Source organism: Neofelis nebulosa, chromosome 5 (assembly GCF_028018385.1).
Source record: "Neofelis nebulosa isolate mNeoNeb1 chromosome 5, mNeoNeb1.pri, whole genome shotgun sequence".
NCBI lineage: Eukaryota > Metazoa > Chordata > Mammalia > Carnivora > Felidae > Neofelis > Neofelis nebulosa.
Genome location: NC_080786.1, coordinates 119653324 through 119665800, shown reverse-complemented (window position 1 = coordinate 119665800; position 12477 = coordinate 119653324). Strand labels below are relative to the sequence as shown.

The window sequence follows — 12477 nt, the reverse complement described above, 5'->3', positions numbered from 1 at the left end:
TTATTTGTATATTTTTGAAAATAAATGAAAAATTATAATAAAAAATTATTATGGTGTATTATTAAACCATTATGTTTAACCCCCTTGTTTTCCTTCCTCTTATGGAGAAAGGAGAAAGAAATACCTTTAAGAATCATTTATGTGGAAAGATATTTGGATAAATAGTATGACAAGTTATGAAAGTTTATAAAAATTTAAAAAAGATAGGGGTGCCTGGGTGGCTCATTCAGTTAGGCATCCAAATTCAGCTCAGGTCATGATCTTGTCGTTTGTGGGTTCGAGCCCCACATCGGGCTCTGTGCTGACAGCTCAGAACCCGGAGCCTGCCTCAGATTCTGTACCTCCCTCTCTCTCTGCACCCCCCTCCCCACTAACTCTCTCTCTCTCAAAAGTAGATATTAGAAGAAAATTTAAAGAAAGATAAGTAATATAGTATGAGCACTGGTTTTATTTCAGTTTGAAATAATATGTAATATGCTAACCATTTGTACATTATAGGACAAGTATTCAAATTTTCATTACACACTTGTATTGTATCTTTAATCTTTTGTCCTTACTATTTGCTAAACTACTCATGAGCATTGAACAAGGACAATATAATAATTTATAATCCTTCCACCTGATAATTAATTGTGACTGAAAGAAACATGGTAATGATAGTGCCCACTACTGAGCAACACTGGATTTGGTCATTCTAAAGCATGGTGACAAATTATAATCATCTGAATTCAATCCAGACCACTGTAGAGTCACTTAGACTCAACATTTTTCTTAAAAATGACTTTGCCTACTTAGTAACAATGTTGGCAAAAGTATCTCCTTGACTTCTTCACCAAAAAAGAATTATCTTCCAAATAATATCTGAGAACATACTGTTATAGACCGATGCTATATTCTCTCTCTCACTACATAATTTTGAAGGGTAACTTAAGATATTTAAAGTGTATGGGGGGCACCTGGGTGGCTCAGCTGGTTAAGTGTCCAGTGTCTGCTCAGGTCATGATCTCATGGTTCATGAGTTCAAGCCCCACATTGGGCTTTGTGTTGACACCTCAGAGCCTGGAGCCTACTTTGGATTCTGTGTCTCCCTCTTTCTTTGCCCTCCTCCACTTGCACTCTCTCTCTCTCTCTCTCTCTCTCTCTCTCTCTCAAAAATAAACATTAAAAATTTTTAAAAAAGATATTTAAGTCTATGTGCGTATGTCTGCACATGCATATATACGTATTTCTCTGTCTTAATATACTGTTTCTTGTATATGTCCATATATGTGGAGACGTTCTCTATTCTTTTCATTAGTGGTAACTAACTGCAAAACTGCAGAAGTGTATTCTCAGATCTTATGGCAGAGGGAGGTGGATCCTGGGTGTAACATGATCCATCTCAGTCAGTAGTTCTCAAATTTGATTGCATATTGGAATCTCCTGGGAAATGGAGACACTCAGATTTTTTTTTTTTTTTTTTTGTAAAAATCTTCCCAGGTTATTGTAAAGTACAGCCAAGTTCTCAGACCATTAGTTTAAAATCAGCAACTAGGTATTGCTTCTACTTTCTCATCCAATCCTTATTACCTAGATCCTGCCAATCTCTGAGTAAGATACTCTTTGAGTTTACTAATGTTGACAATTTTTTTTCTATTTTATCCTGTAACAATGTACATATTTGAGGAATGTCTACTTAATTCAAAGGAATTAATAATTGCTCATACCAACTACATATCAGGCACCATGCTAGCTACCAGTGGAAATACAAAAATGAAAAATTCAGTGTAGCATCTGTGATCAAGTTACTAGAACTATGTGGAAAGAGACAAACACATACATAAAGAGGTTTTCATTTCAGAAAGGCTTTAATGTAGTTTTCTCAACACTGGCTACACATTTAAATCACCTGGAGAGTTTAAAAAACCTGCTGATGGCCAGCCACACCCTCAGAAATGCTGTTGTTAAATCTGGGCTTATCAGAATTCTTTAATGTTCCTCAGGTGAGTGACTCTCCAGAATTCACAGCTGTAAAGCAAAGTGCTATTGCAATGAGGAAAAGAAAGTTTTTTGAGGAAGAGGTAGCATTTAATGAAAGCTATTCATCATGAGCTAGAATCTCTACATGAATCTACTTGTTTACTCATCACAGTGACCCTTGAAGTTGTTGTTACAATGATCTATTTTTTACAAGTGAATAAACTGAGTCACAGAAAAATTAATTCACTCTCCACGGCCAAGCAGGTGGGGGAGCTCAAGCTAGAACCCAGGGAGTCTGACTTTAAGGCTTCTTCTCCCACCTCTTATGCTCTTTTTCCTAATGGGAATTCAGGGAGTAAATGAATGAAAAGCACTATGGAGTAGTGTTTGCAGGCAAGGGCTCTGGAGCCAGTCTTGTGCCTGTTTGAATTCTGGCTCTGTCACTAACTAGCTGAGTCCCCTAACTTCTTTGTGCCTCGGTTTTCCCATATGTACCTTTGGAATAATAAGAGCACTTTTTTCATGGCGTCGTTGTGAGGATGAAATGAGTTGTTACATAAATATTAGGAATCATAATTGCTGTTCTGAGGGAAAGAACAACTACTAGGGTAATGGAAATGCCTGGTTGTGGAACAGTGAGGAATTCAGTGTGCTAGAGGATGGGAAGCAGAGTGGCCTCTAGTCAGCATGCCTGTAATTCTAGGTTCACATCCATTGCTCTGCTGTAGTAATCAATAGTGCCTGCTTTTCTCTTACATGTGTCCCCGTTGGGACAATAAAGAGATCTACCATAGCTATAATATATTGGGGGTAACAGCCCAGGTGAGAGGGTTAGAGGTATAACTACTCAGAAGACTTTGAGTTGGGAAGTGCTATAGTCAGAAAAAAATAAGATCTGTGCTTTATAAAGATAACTCAGGCAACGGTGTGTTGTATGGATTGCAAATTATAAAACTTAACAGTTTCTAAATGCAAAGCAATATAAACACGTGCCTTGAAAGGTACGGTGGGCATTGGACATAAATTAAGGGGAGAAGGGTTGAAAATGGGATGAACCCTAGCAAGACTGAATCTATCATCTTTAAAGTCAGGTATCAAGCCAGGAATTGTTTCATTATTAAGGCCACGTGTGACCTGAAACACTCAGAAAGATCAGGCCTCAGTAAGCTTGGCCAAATTGCCAGTGGTGTGTGGGTTGGGATTTTCCTCACCACAGGAAAGAGCAATTCAGGACAGACTAGAAAACGCAGTGTCCTGTCTGTCTTTGTGGCCCATAGCCTGGAATTGGGAACTAGGTGAGCAAGCTCAACTGTGCGATACTAAAGGAATAAAGAATTAAGAAAGAGGGGTCGTTGCTGTCAGCTCTTAGAACAAGTAACTGCCATTCATTTGAAAACACACAAGTGTGGCTCTTAGGAAATGCAGTTAAGTTTATCATTGTTTTCCTTACCTTGATTTTCAAGTCGATAAGATTTCTCAATCCAAGATCATTTTAAAAGAACATATCACTCTCATATAACATTCCAGGAACATGGCAAATAACAAGTGTGACTGTGAAGTGAACCTATGACTGGAAACTGAAGCCAGAATCTCTGCATTCCTTGCAAGTACCCATGGTTCCTTTAATTATACTCCGGGCTTGTAAACAGGAAAGTGTTTCACAGATGTAGAAAATCCAAGAGGTAAGCCAAAAAATATAATAAATATATGGTCTGGCAGAACCAAACTAGATTAAAGCAATATGATATACTAAGAGAGAGGAATATTTTGGAGAAATAGTAGCAACAATGGAATCATACTGAGAAAGCTACTTATTTGAAAAAGCTTAGTGACTGAGGGAGTGATCGTCAATTTTGATAAAATGCAAAGATGTAGAAAATAAAATGAGGGGAAGGTCTACATTTAAAAAATCACAACTTTAAGTGAAAAATTAAGTCTCTTTGAGAGAGAAAGAGAGATTGAGAGAGAGAGGCATCCTAGAGTTCATTTCTTTTGTGGTGATAACTGAAAATATTTTATAATCCCTCTAATATGCTTCTATTAAATATCTTTCTTGTTTTACTGATTCATGTTTGTCTAAATTCTAAGGTTTTACAGATTCTTTAGTATTGTATTGCTTTTATTCAGATTTCCATCTATGTAACATTAAGTAAACTCTAATGCCAATATGAATTTCATATAATTTGGTAGTGAATCAGACCAACAACTTAAGAGGTAGTTTTCAGAGAAAGTCCAGTTGTGTTTAAAAACATCCGCAAAGTTGGGTGCCTGGGTGGTCAGCCGGTTGAATGGCCGACTTCAGCTCAGGTCATGATCTCACAGTTTGTGAGTTCGAGCCCCGCGTCGGGTTCTGTGCTGACAGCTCAGAGCCTGGAGCCTGCTTCAGAATCTGTGTTTCCCTCTCTCTGCCCCTCCCTGTCTCGCACTCTGTCTCTCTCTCAAAAATAAATAAACATTAAAAAAAAAAAAGCCCTGCAAAGTACTTTTTTCCCCATAATATCTTAAAGACACACGTGAAGTTGACTGAGGCTGTCAGACATGAAGTATTTCAATCTCAATCAAAGCTATCATTGCACAAGAGTAAGAATTTGTTCCATTTATTAGCAATGAACATGTGGCTTATCACCTGACTCATTAGCACACTTATGTGAACACAGAGAGCTTGTAATTTCCCAGAATTCCTTTCACTTCTCACTTGCTCTGGCAGAAAATCACTGTGGTGACATCTGTTTCTTGTAGAGCTATCAAGAACGATAAGCAGCTTCTTGTGTTGCATAACTCATGGATTTTTCCCCCTATTCTCCAACAGCTAATATGCTCCTTTTCTGCCATATGGAAAAGATAAATACCAGAACCTAAAATATCAGAGTAGAAGAGAAATAAGAATGAAACTCTTTGAACACTGACCATGGAGGAAATACTTATGAAGTACGTTCAAAGGTGTTTGACTTTTTTGTTATTGTTATTAAATTAGTGATCACATCAAAAGTACGTTAGCTAGCAAAAAATTTCCTTTATGTTACTCTATTCAAAAATTCAAATGGGCACAAAGTGTTAAAACCATACCTCATTTCCAGTTATTTATTGCTATGTAACAAAACACCCCAAAATTTGTTGGCTTGAAATTACGTTTTATTATTAAGCTAAGGACTCTAGCTCAACTGAGCTCAGCGGAGCCTTCTCAGCTGCAGTCCCTCACACAGTCGCACAATAGCTAGCGATAGAATCATCTGTAGACTGGACTGGACTAGATAATCATGATGGCTCACTCATGGCTAGCAGTTGATGAAAGTTGTTGGCTGGGAGCTCAGCTGGAACTGTAAACATTAGCACTTAGACCCAACCCACCTCTCCATGTGATTTGGGTTTCTCATGCCTGGTAGATTGGTTTTAAGATGGAATATCCAAAGAGCAGTGTCCCATGATACTCAGACAATAAGAGACAAAATTTCTTATGACCCAAAATCAGAAGTCATGTGGTATCACTTCTGTCATATTCTTCGGTTCAAAAAGTAAGCCACAATGTGAGCTTAAATTTGAGAGGAAGAAACCACACCAGGGCCCAAATCGTAGGAGGCATGTCTTATTGGGGGCCCCTTTGAAAATAAGTTACCAGACCTCAAATTAAAACTTTCTATGGAAATCCAGAGGGATACTACATGTGAAAAATACTTAAATTTAAATAATTTAGAGATTCAGGACCCAATTTGATAGTCAATGTCTAATTTCATTCAGTGTCTCTAAGATTATTATACACAATAATCAACTACATTGAGTTTCATCTTCATGATCATATGTTAATAAAAATATGTTTGTAAATCAGTTTTCACATTATTCCCATTACTGCAATATTTGAATTTTAGGTAAAAATTTTTCTCTTTTTTATTAATGATCACTTCAAATAATGATGGCTAGCATTTATTAAGCATTCACAATGTTCCAGGAATTGTCAATCCTAAACAAGTCTGTAAGATAAATAAAATTATTATTCCAACTTTGTAAACTTATCACTAGAGAAAGGATTCAGAGATTAAGAATTTGCTAAGAATCACATAGCTGGTGACTGGCAAAGCTACAACTTGACCCTAGGGAATATGAATCCAAAGTTCATACTCTTAAATATAAAAGTTGCTCACAAAATCCTGTACTTAGACACAGTATCTCAGTTACTAGTAATAAGGTCATGTTACCCTGCAATGGAATTTAGGGCAGAATTTTAAGCAGTGTCAATTTCCTCCAGCCAAAAACCACCAGGAATATACCTATACTTGAAGAAGCTGAGTATGTTACGCATTACACTGTTAAAGAACACGTAACATGGAAACATGAGGTGTCTCTGTAAGAGAGTTTTAGAAATAGCCTTAGTGTTTGGGCTTTGGTGGGGTGACTTTGAGGATGGCTTAAGGAAGTGGGGATTTGTTCTAGATTAGATGCTGTCAGAAAGCAGGAGCAAATCGATGATAGGATAAGTCAAAAAAGCCTATACATAAGAAGTGCAGATTAGAGTGATGATAAAGCTGTAATTGGCAAAGAAGTATCAGTCACTCAAGTTAGTCAGGAGAGAGAGACGCTTGGTATTTTGTGGTTTGCACAATGACCTCGTTTTTGTTGGCATTTAGACAAAATTATGAAATGGTCTTGTTTTTGTCTCAGTTTATCATGGTTTCAGAGTGAACTTGTCTCATGTTGGTGTACTGTGAGATTTGTTTATGTCCAAAAGGAGAACAACATGGCCCAGCTGTGCAGGCCAGATCAGCTTCTAAGAACACAGAGGACTTGCTATGAGTGTCAGACTGGTTCCTAGATGTCAGGGACTGCTTTTATTATTTCTTAGTAGGGTGACTTTTTTGCGTGAATATAGTGTGTCCTATTTGTTTGGCATTATTATTTTACTTTAACACTTAGGGTGCTGAATCAACTATCTAAACAAAAATACTGTATATGTATATGAAACTTATAATCTTTAACTGACATTACTAATACAAATATTTTATTAAAGATAATTTTACTTTTAACAATCAATATACAATATGCATCAGATTTTTAAATGTGGTATCATTATATTTTGGAGGAAAGCTTTCCTGCAAAAGAACAAATATCTGAATTTTTAATGAGATTAAGGAGATAACATTTAATGTATTGACACACTGATTTTATATTAATTAGGCATATGTTTTAATATTTATATTAAGGTGTTACTTTCACATTAATTGCTTTTGGCATTATTTGCTATAACATTTACACTAAAAGAAAAGATCAGGGGTTTTGTACTCATATACTGAGAAGTCAACATGATACATAAGATTCATAGGAATTCTGTTTTAGGTTAATTGTTGGTAATATACTGGAACCAAATGAAGGCTTTTTATCCCACTTGGCCATCTTGGCTGACTGGGTTAAAAGCCATTAAACCTTAAGGCAGGGTTTAGAAAATCAGATGGGACACCATACAGCAGTTGCTAGAATTCAGTATTTGGGCTAAGGAGCATTACAAGGTACTTTGGTAGGAAAAAAAAAAAAAAGAAAGAAAGAAAAGAAAGGAAAGGAAAGAAAAGAAAGAAAAGAAAAGAAACCCATTTCTAGTTCCTAAAATATACTAAGTTTCATTTCTTGGACTATATCTTCCTTTTTATACTTCAAGATTCTGGCTCAGTTCTTAACTCCTTTGTTCGAAATAAATGCCCATTCTTAGAGAACCCTATGATCCTGTTCACAGCTCTATCTGTATTTTTGTCTGTCTCCTTCGCTATACTATGGACACTTCAAGTATGAGGTCATTCATCTCCTTACCTCAGTGCCTAACACAACGTTTGCCATTTAATGGGTGCTCAAAAAAAAGAAAAAAAAAGCCTATTGAATGAATAAAGGAATGAACAAATGGATATTTTTATTCTCAGTTCATTAATAAATTGGCTTAAAATTTTTTCTTTCTCATAATTAACAAAGTTGTTAAACTCTGATAAATGAAATTGAAACAATTCCATGAAACACTACAATAAACAGTTTACTTTAAAAATAAAGTGATATTCTAACTTATGTATGATCTCACCTACTAATCCTTGATGTGAAATTGCATCTTTTTTTCTTTCTGCACCCAGAAAACAAGATAGATGTTTTCTAAAGACAGTTTTATTGTTTTGTTTTTGGAATTTGTTTTAGAGAATGCAAAACAGGTGTGGATCATCTGTTGTCATTTAAAGAAACTTATAAATACATTTTTGAGTGTATATTTTAGAAAACACATGCAAAGTGAACTTAATTTCCAATGTAAATAAAACAAATATTGGTATTTATAAATACTACATTAAAAGTCTTTTAAATTAATATCATAACTTCAAAATAATAAACTCCAGTGGCTAGTGTGTTAAGAGAAGAACAAATAAAGTAAACTTGTTAATTCAAAAATATTTATAGTCAGATATACTCAGACTGTTATTCAGAACAAATACATAATATTTCTTTTGAAATCAGATTTTGCGAAAAAAACTTTTGTTCTATAAATTAGTAGATGACAATTATGGAATTTACTTTGTTTTGTTGATTCTTCCCATTGCTAAATTTAAAATTGTCAAACAAAAAAGACCACCAACAACAAATACTTCCAGGAATTCAAGTGGACCAATAAATAATAATTCCATAAAGTATAATACTAACTGGATTAATTTTTGCATCTCTTACAATCCCATGTGTAAAGAAGATCTTGTTGGTCCATAAATATTTTGAGAGAAATGTAAGAAGATATTCAAGAAGGAGTCATTTTTCTTTGTTAAAGAAGAAACGTAGAAATATTTTACTCATGGGGCACCTGGGTAGCTCAGTCAGTTAAGCATCCGACTTCAGCTCAGGTCATGATCTCACAGTTGATGAGTTTGATCCCCACGTAGGGCTCTGTGCTGACAGCTTGGGGCTTGGAGACTGCTTCAGAATCTGTGTCTCCCTCTCTCTCTGCCCCTCTCCCACTCAAACTCTCTCTTGCTCAAGAATAAATAGGCATTAAAAAAATTTTTTTTAATAAATATTTTACTCATACTTCCTGATAAGTGCATTGGAATTGTTTCCATCATTAATTAATTAGTTAATTAATTAAAAAAACAAATGTAGCCAACTCCATAAAATATAGTTTAACCTATAATTTAATTTACAAGCAGAGGAAATAGTTCAACAATTTTCTAAGTCATTTAAAATGAATGTATATAATTAATAACTTAAAGACTTTAATAATTTAATAATTAGCAAAGTTAACAGCCAATTACATAAGTAGTACTAAAATGAAATTCAGAAGTTATATAATGAACCATACAATTTTTTTTTTAATTTTTTTTTCCAACGTTTTTATTTATTTTTGGGAGACAGAGAGAGACAGAGCATGAACGGGGGAGGGACAGAGAGAGAGGGAGACACAGAATCGGAAACAGGCTCCAGGCTCTGAGCCATCAGCCCAGAGCCTGACGCGGGGCTCGAACTCACGGACCGTGAGATCGTGACCTGGCTGAAGTCGGACGCTTAACCGACTGCGCCACCCAGGCGCCCCTGAACCATACAAATTTTTAAAACATAATTTAGATATGTTTATGGACCATATTTCTAAGGGGGAACAAAGTCCTAAAATAAAGATTATAAACATATATTCTTCATTCATGTTTTTCAACTCTTCAGCATCTCAGATAAACAGGTATTGTAATAAATTCCTTTTTTATTATAATATGTGTGAGAAACATGGCAAGTCATTTGCAAATATTTTATGCCATTATAAAAGGGAAATACTTCACTGCTAATAGAGATCTCACAGAATAGCCACAGCACACTCAAACCTTGACAGTTGGAAATAATTTTTCTTAGATTAAAGGTCATCATTTTATCAGAAATTCCCATTGCTAAGCGCATGAATATTTGAAGATTTTTATCCTATTTGTAAGCAATACTCTATAGTAGAACACAGTTCATAGCCAAATTTTAAGGTAATTTACCAAATACTTGTAGTTGAGCATTTTTGGTCTAAGTTATGTTGCTGGTGATTATTTGAAGGATTAGAATGATTGTAACTGGACTCTAAGCCTGCAACATTAACAACTCACCTTTATTAAAGTACTTTCCATATGGAAAATAGATATGTTATGATAACAACTTACATTTAGAGAGGTTAAGTAATTTGCACAAGGTCACAGGACTAGTAAGTTGTAGAATCAAGATTTAAATCCAGGCAGACTGTCTTTTGTACATACACACTGAATCTCTACACTGTACTGTCCCCCTATAGAGCATTGGGTAGTTCTCCTTTTGTAGATAAGAGAGCCAAGGACCACTGGGTTAAAATAACTTGTACAAAGCCATATAGTAAATCTTTGTCAAGGCAGAACAAAGCCCACATAGTTTACTTCAAGTCCCCAAATTTTCCACTATGACAAACAGTTCCCCACCTCTCCGGAAGCTCTAGTTTCTCTCAGCATCACAGATTTCCACTTCTCTTGTCCTATTCACCTCATTCTAAGTCCTGTGCCTTTTTCCAAGGGCCAACCTCCTTGTTTAATCCATGGCCAGCCTCATACAACATTCTAGATCCACCTGGACTTTGGTTAAGGCCATTTGACCAAAGTGAAAAGGCCCTGGACTAGGCCAGCTAGGCAAGAAAGTTGCATTTTTAGACTGCCAAAGAGATCTGATGAGAGACAGTAAGGAGAATGAGAAATCTCAGAAACATACAGTATAGGAGTGGGAGGAATAAATCTGCAAAACAGAGAATCCTTGGAAAAAGAGGAATTTTCTGGTTCTGAATATTTGAAGAGTGATGCACTAACTACCTTCTCATTGCCCTTCTGGTTTCATTCTCCACTTACATTCACCCTGTGTCCTGGATGCTTACCTGTATACATCGCACCAACAGGTTCTCTTTCCTCTGGCAGTAAAAGTCACCAGAAGGAAGAAGGAGTGTGAGGTCAGGTATTTGTTTCCTAGTTCCCTTCTTGCAGGGTCATTTGGCGTGGCTATGAAATTCTTCCAAAGATTCCCTCCAATCAAGCTATTTGCTCTTAGGCTATCCTCCCTGAGTTCCAGGAACTAACTTTTCTCCCTCTCCCTTCAAAACTAGCAGTGATGATGGTTCTGTTGCACTGTTACTCCCCTTGTATTATATGCTCTAAGCAGTTTCTCCAGTCCCTGGACTGATACAGGAGGTCTGAAAGATGGGTGAGAATTAATAAAATCTCAATGGCAGCAAGTAGAGAATACAGAGAGATGTATTTCAATGAAATATTAAGAAGGATTTTCTGAAGAATATCAATGTGTTGTGCAGTCTGAGAAAACACTCATCTTCATCATTTGAAGATAAAAATCAGGCAATGAGACCATTCAATACAGTTAAAAATTCTGAGGGAAGGCCCCGAACTCCCAAGAAATCAAGTCAGAAGTCAATTTGTGCTTGTTGAAAGTATACTAAGTGCCGTAGAAAGCATTGCCATTTAAAAGCTACTCATTAAAAAAAACAGTTTTACTCTGGTTAGACCCAGTCTTTGTATATTATTTTTTAAAAGAAGGGTCAAATATAAAAGAAAACTAAATAATATATATTTATATTTGTACTTATTATATACTAAGAATTTTGCTAAATATTCTTTTAACCTCAGTTTTAATTTATATAGAGCATTAGTCAACCTGTTTGGATATAAAGTTCTAAGTTTTGAGAAATATATATAGTCATGTTACCACCACTAAAATTAAGGTATAGAATATTTCCATCACACCAGAAAATTTCTTTGTGCCCATTTGTAATCAATTCCCTCCCCCAAACCATAGACCTAGACCCTGGCAAGCAGTGACCTGACTTTTGTACTTATTGGTTTTTATTTTTCTAGAATTTCATGCATATGTAACTTTTCTGCAACATATGTAGCCTTTCTGTATGAATTCTTTGCTTTAATGCAACAGTTTTGATTGTCTTCCATATCAGTGCATTTATCAATAGCTTGTTCCTTTCACTGACAAGAACTACTATAGTATGATTTCTCTATTTACCTGTCGATTCACTTTTGGATTATTTCCAGTTTTAAATGATTATGAATAAAGCACTTATTGGGGTAAGGTTTTTGTGCTAAGCTATATTTTCATTTCTCTTGGATAAATACATAAAATGAGATCATCGGGTCATATGGTAAGCGTATATTAGGAACTTTGCAAACTGTTTTTCCTGTGCTAAGTGGTTGTAAGTATTATTTAATGCTTAGAATCCTAAATCTTTATTATCTCTTTCAAATCTTAGAGAAGACTTGTGATTTCCTTCCATTTTATGGATAAGAAAACCGAAGTTAAAGAGATTAAGTGATTTGTGCAGGGCTGTGTGTATAATAAGCTGTAAGCTCAGGATTCGAACCCAGACACTGTAGCTCATGCATAGAAAACATGACCACAGTGAGTAGCTTTTTATAAGACAAATATTGTAGTATGCATTGATTACGCACCAATCCTTGAAAATTTAAGAGTTAAAATAAAAGCAACAAAAATATATGCCCTCAGGGATATTACACA

The 12477-nt window shown here is 35.5% G+C and overlaps 1 long non-coding RNA gene across 2 annotated transcripts in view; it reads left to right on the top strand.

The window, feature by feature from the left end:
- The window catches only part of LOC131511433 (uncharacterized), a 38311-nt gene that overhangs the window by 10044 nt on the left and 15790 nt on the right, over positions 1-12477 (top strand). The window contains exons 2-3 of one of the 2 annotated variants that reach the window (XR_009261520.1): positions 3487-3641; positions 4769-4925. This is a non-coding gene — a long non-coding RNA (uncharacterized LOC131511433). Of the gene's footprint in view, positions 1-3486; positions 3642-4768; positions 4926-12477 lie in introns of those variants that run through there. The other variant, XR_009261521.1, reaches the window with a different exon arrangement.